Below are 8,699 nucleotides of genomic sequence, written 5' to 3'. Positions count from 1 at the left end.
CACAATGGTGCCTTCTAGCTTTAGAAGCTATAAACCACAGGGTCTTGAATACATATGGGTCAATATGCTAACTAACAAAGCCCAGGAGGGGTACTGGAGGGGGTGTGTGTGTGTGAGAGTGAGTGAGACACAGATCACCAAATCAAACTGGAGAACATGATGAGTTACTCCTCAAGCACCTGTCTGATGTGTGGAAAGAAGAATGTTGTTATGGAGGATATCAATTTGGGAAACACGTTGGAAGTCTGATGCAGCCAATAGTAAAATACCATTAGAGATTCTAGTTTATAAAATTTTGTAACACAAAGAGATATTCAGCATGAGAACTCTGTTTTAGACTTAAGTTAATCATTTCATTTGAATTTGGTGGTTGCCTAGGGACCAGTGATCATGACTTGATTACATTCAGTATGAGCAAACAGAGGACTGCCCCAACCTGTTGGCACCAAGCCTTGGTGATTCAAGAGTGTTAATTTCCCAAAAGGAAAATTATAAAACTGACTGAGGAAAAATTTAGACAAAAGAATTTGAATGAAAATTGGGATTTATTTAAGAGAAGTTTACTAGATAGCTAAACCACCACAATTCCACAATCAAAAAAGACAACAACTTTTGATAACAAGGAGTCTGGTGGCACCTTAAAGACTAACAGATTTATTTGGGGATAACTTAGGGTCTCGCTCTGTCAATCTGTTTCCTCACTTCCCCAGGTTGGTATTGTAGTTTTAAGAATGCTTGATAAAAGATCTGTCTGAGGGATTAAAGCAAATTCAGTTGTATCTTAGGGCTTGGATTGTGTGATGTGTCCTTGATGGAAGCTGGAGGCATGCAGGAAAGTATAGAGGTTAGTAGGTTTCCAGTATAGGCTGGTGTTTATGTGACCAACACTTATTTGCACTGTAGTGTCCAGGAAGTGGATCTCTTGTGTGGACTGGTCCAGGCTGAGGTTGATGGTGGGGTGGAAATTGTTGAAATCCAGGTGGAATTCTTCAAGGGCCTCCTTTCTGTGGGTCCATATGATGTCATCAGTGTTGCGCAAGTAGAGGAGGGGCGCAAGGGGACGAGAGCTGAGGAAACATTGTTCTAAATTAGCCATAAAAACGTTGCCATACTGTGGGGCCATGTGGGTACCCATAGCAGTGCTGCTGACTTGAAGGTATAAGTTGTCCCCAAATCTGAAATGGTTGTGGGTGAGGACAAAGTCACAAAGCTCAGCCACCAGGTATGCTGTGGCCTCATCAGGGATACTGTTCTTGACAGCTTGTAGTCCATCCTCATGTGGAATATTGGTGTAAAGAGCTTCTACATCCATGGTGGCCAGGATGGTATTTTCAGGAAGATCACTAATGCATTGTAGTTTCCTCAGGAAGTCAATGGTGTCTTGAAGATAGCTAGGAGTACTGGTAGCATAGGGTCTGAGGGGAAGAGTCCAAATAGCCATACTTAAAATTTTTTTTATGCATTCTTAAAACTACAATACCCACCTGGGGAAGTGAGGAAACAGATTGACAGAGTGAGACAGGTACCCAGAAGTCACCTGCTACAGTACAGGCCCAACAAGGAAAATAACAGAACACCAATGGCCATCACATACAGCCCCCAGCTAAAACCTCTCCAGCACATCAACAACTACAACCTATCCTGGAAAACAATCCCTCACTCTCACAGACCTTGGGAGGCAGGCTAGTCCTCACTTACAGAAAGCCCCCCAACCTGAAGCAAATACTCACCAGCAACTACACACCACACCACAGAAACACTAACCCAGGAACAAATCCCTGTAACAAACCTCATTGCCTACTCTGTCCCCATACCTACTCTAGTGACACCAGAGGACCCAACCACATCAGCCACACCATCAGGGACTCATTCACCTGCACATCTACTAATGTGTTATATGCCATCATATGCCAGCAATGTCCCTCTGCCATGTACATTGGCCAAACCAGACAGTCTCTACGTAAAAGAATAAATGGACACAAATCGGACATCAGGAATGGTACCATACAAGACCCAGTAGGAGAACACTTCAATTTTCCTGGACATTCTATGACAGATTTAAAAGTAGCCATACTTGAATAAACAAACCTTCAGAAACAGACTTCAAAGAGAAACTGCAGAACTAAAATTCATTTGCAAATGTAACACCATTAATTTGGGCTAGAGTAGGGACTGGGAGTGGCTGGCTCACTACAAAAGCAACTTTCCCTCGCCTGGAATTGACACCTCCTCATCAGTTATTGGGATTAGAGTACATCCACCCTGATTGAATTGGCCCTGTCAGCACTGGTTCTCCACTTGTGAGGTAGCTCCCTTCTCTTCATGTGTCAGTATAATGCCTGCATCTGTAATTTTCACTCCATGCATCTGAAGAAGTGGGTTTTTTACCCACAAAAGCTTATGCCCAAATAAATCTGTTAGTCTTTAAAAAGCCACCAGACTCCTTGTTGTTTTTGTGGATACAGACTAACACAGCTACCCCCTGAACTTTGGATAAAAGACCAAACTGGTTCAGTGGCAAAGAGAAGTGTAAGTGGTTTCACTTACGACCACAGCACCACCTGGCGTCACATTGCCGGGTCTTTGTCTCTAGTACCCACACTGATCACCTCTTTGGCCCTGCTTCTGTCCACAAGTTAGTCCTTCAGCTAAGTCATATCTAGTCCAGACCCCCTTCTGGGGTAACAGAAGTCCATCAGAAGTTCACCCAAACAAAAAGGTCCTTCCACGCTGCTTAGGATTCTCTTCAGCCCATCCTCCAAGCTCAGTTCCCAGCCCTTTCGGGGCTACCCTTTTAAGTCTCCCAGGCCCCAGGATAGAGCCCTGACTCCTAGGCTCTGTCCCTAGAGTACCCTCACAGTCTTACCCCATCTTCCAGACCATACTTCAGGGCCTTCCACAAGATTGTAACTTGCTCCCTGCAAACGGAGTCTTCTCAGCCCTTTTAAGAGGCCAAGGTGTTTCAGGCTGTCACCTGACCCCAATTAGTCCTGACCCCTCTGGCTAAGACACAGTTAATTATGGCACAGATGGCCTGATTGAACAGGGCTGGCAAGCACTAGGCATCCTGGCCTTTAAAGGGACAGGCCACTCTGTTACAGGATACCAGCAATTACAACTAAAAAAGCAACATATAACAAATGGAAAAGGGGGAAAAATGGGTACCATGTTATGATTATAAGAAGCACATGGGATCTTTTTCATGGGAAAAGACAATATGCTGCATGTGGCGGTTCAGTGATGAGATAGAACACAGCTTTATGCAAGCAAACAGGCTGGTCTGCTGAGATGGGCCGTTTCTGCCCCCCCGCCTTCCACCTTCTCCTTTTATTATATTTCTCCCCCCTAAACATTACACACTGCTACCACAAAAAGATACACAAAGGAATGTATGACGTTAATTCATATACTTAGTTACCATCCCCTATCTACTACAATCCTGGTTCTCAGGCCTTGAGCCCAGGCTAAGAAAGCCTCCCACAATTGCTGTCCAAACAATCAAGTTCTCATGGTTCATGTCTAGCCCTTGTCCTTGGATAGAGCAATGTGTGCATTGCTTCTACGAAACAGTCAGGGTGTGCCCCGCCTGCTTCCAGGTGGAATAGCTAAACATTAACCCTTCAGCTGCATTTATTGAAGTTACAACAATTAGCATATGCATTCAATCACACACACACACCCCACACTCACTCCTGCCAGTTGATGTTCTAGTTACCAGTCCAGAGTCCAGATCAATTTAGTGGCCAGCTAGGTTGACCATGGGTAGACAGAAGCCGGGTTCGGTCGGTTGCGACACGATGCTCCGGGAAAGTCTTGGCAGGACGAACCCAAAGTTTCATGGCAGGGTACCCTGTTTATATAGTGATTTTCCTTTATTGGGACCAATTAGTTTTGCACTGTCATGCTGTAATCAATTGTTGTTTGATGAGTGCTTGTTTTCTTAAATTGTCCTTCTCACCCTTTATCTTGTTCTTTCATCAAGTCTCTCAGGGAGTTACCCCACACTGGTTTTGATCACAGTTATCGTGTCCCCATTGATAGCTGCCTGTCTCATCTTAAGAGTCGTCAATCTGCCCTCTTCTGACATTTCAATAGGGGTGTGTTGTAATCTCCTGGTGCCCTTGCGTCTGTCCTCGGTTCCTCCCTAGAACATCTGGTCCGGTGATGGCCTTCACGCTTATTTAACACATACATTCCTCATTAACACACAAAACAGAATTGATTTACACAGAACATTTGAATAGGAACATCAAATTGCAATGCAAGAGAAAAACAATCACTGCATTTTTACTTATTTTAAAATGCTAAACCCACAACAAAGTGGTGATCTGTTACTGCCTTGAAATCTGTTCAGACACAGATTCTGGTAAAGAAGCATCTTTACCAATGGCCACCCTAGGCCATTCCTTTCTGCTTTCAGAAAGGGTGGCTGGCAGGATATGGTGAGATCATACATTAATACATGGTATATTATTAATCCTTCTTTCTAAGTTATACAAAATACAAACATAAAATTCTACTACCAGAAGCACTCAATATAAAACGAGAAGTTATGAAGGGTAAAAAGTTGATAAAGAAGGCTAAAGACATTAAGGGAAAAAAATCAGTGGTTGGCAGGGTTAAAGACAATAAAGAAATTTTAAAGTATGTCAGGAACAAAAGAAATCCTAGGAATGGTATAGACCTATTACTAGATGGAGATGGTAACACTGTTAATGATGCAGAGAAGGCAGAAGTGTTCAATACATATTTCTGTTCTATATTTGGAAAGCAGTATGATGTTTTACTTGTATCATATGAGAATGATGAAGTACTTTAGAGTCCATTAGTAACTAAGGAGGATGTTACACAACAATTACTAGGTATAAACACTTTTAAATCAGCAGGCCCGGATAACTTGCAGCCAAGACTCCAAAAAGAGTTAGCAAGTAGATCTCTGGCCACTGATGTTAATTTTTGATAAATCTTGGAATACAAGGGAAACTCCAGGAGACTAGAAGAGTGCTAATGTTTTGTCAATATTCAAAAAAACAAGTAACTATAGGCTGATTAGCCTGACATTAATCCTGGACAAAATAATGGACAAGCTAATACAGGATTCAATTAATAAAACCAGGATGGGAATAAAATTAATGCCAGTCAACATGGTTTTATGGAAATAGGTCTTGTTAAATAAACCTGATTTCATTCTTTGACGTCAAGGTTCCTCCCCCACTCTGAACTCTAGGGTACAGATGTGGGGACCTGCATGAAAAACCTCCTAAGCTTATCTTTACCAGCTTAGGTCAAAACTTCCCCAAGGTACAAAATATTACACCCGTTATCCTTGGAATGGCCGCTACCACCACCAAACTAATACTGGTTACTGGGGAAGAGCTGTTTGGACGCGTCCTTCCCCCCAAAATACTTCCCAAAACCTTGCACCCCACTTCCTGGACAAGGTTTGGTAAAAAGCCTCACCAATTTGCCTAGGTGACTACAGACCCAGACCCTTGGATCTTAAGGGCAATGAACAATCCTCCCAACACTTGCACCCCCCCTTTCCTGGGAAATGTTGGATAAAAAGCCTCACCAATTTGCATAGGTGACCACAGACCCAAACCCTTGGATCTGAGAACAATGAAAAAGCATTCAGTTTTTACAAGAAGACTTTTAATAAAAAATAGAAGTAAATAGAAATAAAGAAATCCCCCCTGTAAAATCAGGATGGTAGATATCTTACAGGGTAATTAGATTCAAAAACATAGAGAACCCCTCTAGGCAAAACCTTAAGTTACAAAAAAGATACACAGACAGAAATAGTTATTCTATTCAGCACAATGCTTTTCTCAGCCATTTAAAGAAATCATAATCTAACACATACCTAGCTAGATTACTTACTAAAAGTTCTAAGACTCCATTCCTGTTCTGTCCCTGGCAAGAAGCAGCATACAGACAGACACAGACCCTTTGTTTCTCTCCCTCCTCCCAGCTTTTGAAAGTTTCTTGTCTCCTCATTGGTCATTTTGGTCAGGTGCCAGCGAGGTTACCTTTAGCTTCTTAACCCTTTACAGGTGAGAGGAGCTTTCCCCTGGCCAGGAGGGATTTCAAAGGGGTTTACCCTTCCCTTTATATTTATGACAGACGAGATGAAAAATTTGGTAGATAATAGTTACTGTACAGAAACATTTAGAATTTTGTAATTCATTTGACTTAGTACCACACACCATTCTCATTAAAAATAATTAAAACTAAACATTATCAGTAAATTACACCGTGAGAGGGTGAATACCCCACACAGGCGAACAAAGTATTAACAGAAGTCTGAGAGCTTAGTTAGTCCACATTGCTGACCCTGGAGGGTGTGTCAGGCTTGATGTGTTATTAGACACAGCTGGGGAGGAGGTGGGTCTTCATAAAAGAAAAAAAAAAGTTGTAGGGGGAAATCCAGGAGAAAAGAGGTAGGGAGTTCTTGCTCTCTAGGAAGGCCCTGGGAAAAAACAGACTGAAGAAGGCCATTGGGACACAATTAATCTGCGTGGTAGGCCCTGAAAAGGGGGTAAAGTGCAGAGAAGAGGTCCTGAGGGGTTGGTATTCCAGCAAGGGAAAAGAAGTGGGAGAACCTAGGAAGAAGCCAGAATCTGGGAGCTGTGTTAAGCAGCAAAAGGCAGGGGCTCGGATGTAGAAGTGGCCCAGAGAAACGGCAGCACATAGAATCATAGAATCATAGAATATAAGGGTTGGAAGGGACCCCAGAAGGTCATCTAGTCCAACCCCCTGCTCGAAGCAGGACCAATTCCCAGTTAAATCATCCCAGCCAGGGCTTTGTCAAGCCTGACCTTAAAAACCTCTAAGGAAGGAGATTCTACCACCTCCCTAGGTAACGCATTCCAGTGTTTCACCACCCTCTTAGTGAAAAAGTTTTTCCTAATATCCAATCTAAACCTCCCCAATCTGCAATTTGAGACCATTACTCCTTGTCCTGTCATCTTCTAGCACTGAGAATAGTCTAGAACCATCCTCTTTGGAACCCCCTTTCAGGTAGTTGAAAGCAGCTATCAAATCCCCCCTCATTCTTCTCTTCTGCAGGCTAAACAATCCCAGCTCCCTCAGCCTCTCCTCATAACTCATGTGTTCCAGACCCCTAATCATTTTTGTTGCCCTTCGCTGGACTCTCTCCAATTTATCCACATCCTTCTTGTAGTGTGGGGCCCAAAACTGGACACAGTACTCCAGATGAGGCCTCACCAATGTCGAATAGAGGGGAACGATCACGTCCCTCGATCTGCTCGCTATGCCCCTACTTATACATCCCAAAATGCCATTGGCCTTCTTGGCAACAAGGGCACACTGCTGACTCATATCCAGCTTCTCGTCCACTGTCACCCCTAGGTCCTTTTCCGCAGAACTGCTGCCTAGCCATTCGGTCCCTAGTCTGTAGCTGTGCATTGGGTTCTTCCGTCCTAAGTGCAGGACCCTGCACTTATCCTTATTGAACCTCATCAGATTTCTTTTGGCCCAATCCTCCAATTTGTCTAGGTCCTTCTGTATCCTATCCCTCCCCTCCAGCGTATCTACCACTCCTCCCAGTTTAGTATCATCCGCAAATTTGCTGAGAGTGCAATCCACACCATCCTCCAGATCATTAATGAAGATATTGAACAAAACCGGCCCCAGGACTGACCCTTGGGGCACTCCACTTGATACCGGCTGCCAACTAGACATGGAGCCATTGATCACTACCCATTGAGCCCGACAATCTAGCCAGCTTTCTACCCACCTTATAGTGCATTCATCCAGCCCATACTTCTTTAACTTGCTGACAAGAATACTGTGGGAGACCGTGTCAAAAGCTTTGTTAAAGTCAAGAAACAATACATCCACTGCTTTCCCTTCATCCACAGAACCAGTAATCTCATCATAAAAGGCGATTAGATTAGTCAGGCATGACCTTCCCTTGGTGAATCCATGCTGGCTGTTCCTGATCACTTTCCTCTCATGCAAGTGCTTCAGGATTGATTCTTTGAGGACCTGCTCCATGATTTTTCCAGGGACTGAGGTGAGGCTGACTGGCCTGTAGTTCCCAAGATCCTCCTTCTTCCCTTTTTTAAAGATGGGCACTACATTAGCCTTTTTCCAGTCATCCGGGACTTCCCCTGTTCGCCACGAGTTTTCAAAGATAATGGCCAATGGCTCTGCAATCACAGCCGCCAATTCCTTCAGCACTCTCGGATGCAACTCGTCCGGCCCCATGGACTTGTGCACGTCCAGCTTTTCTAAATAGTCCCTAACCACCTCTATCTCCACAGAGGGCTGGCCATCTCTTCCCCATTTTGTGATGCCCAGCGCAGCAGTCTGGGAGCTGACCTTGTTAGTGAAAACAGAGGCAAAAAAAGCATTGAGTACATTAGCTTTTTCCACATCCTCTGTCACTAGGTTGCCTCCCTCATTCAGTAAGGGGCCCACACTTTCCTTGGCTTTCTTCTTGTTGCCAACATACCTGAAGAAACCCTTCTTGTTACTCTTGACATCTCTGGCTAGCTGCAGCTCTAGGTGCGATTTGGCCCTCCTGATATCATTCCTACATGCCCGAGCAATATTTTTATACTCTTCCCTGGTCATATGTCCAACCTTCCACTTCTTGTAAGCCTCTTTTTTATGTTTAAGATCCGCTAGGATTTCACCATTAAGCCAAGCTGGTCGCCTGCCATATTTACTAT

Source organism: Caretta caretta, chromosome 1 (assembly GCF_965140235.1).
Source record: "Caretta caretta isolate rCarCar2 chromosome 1, rCarCar1.hap1, whole genome shotgun sequence".
Classification (NCBI taxonomy): Eukaryota; Metazoa; Chordata; order Testudines; family Cheloniidae; genus Caretta; species Caretta caretta.
Note: the sequence above shows the minus strand (reverse complement) of the source record.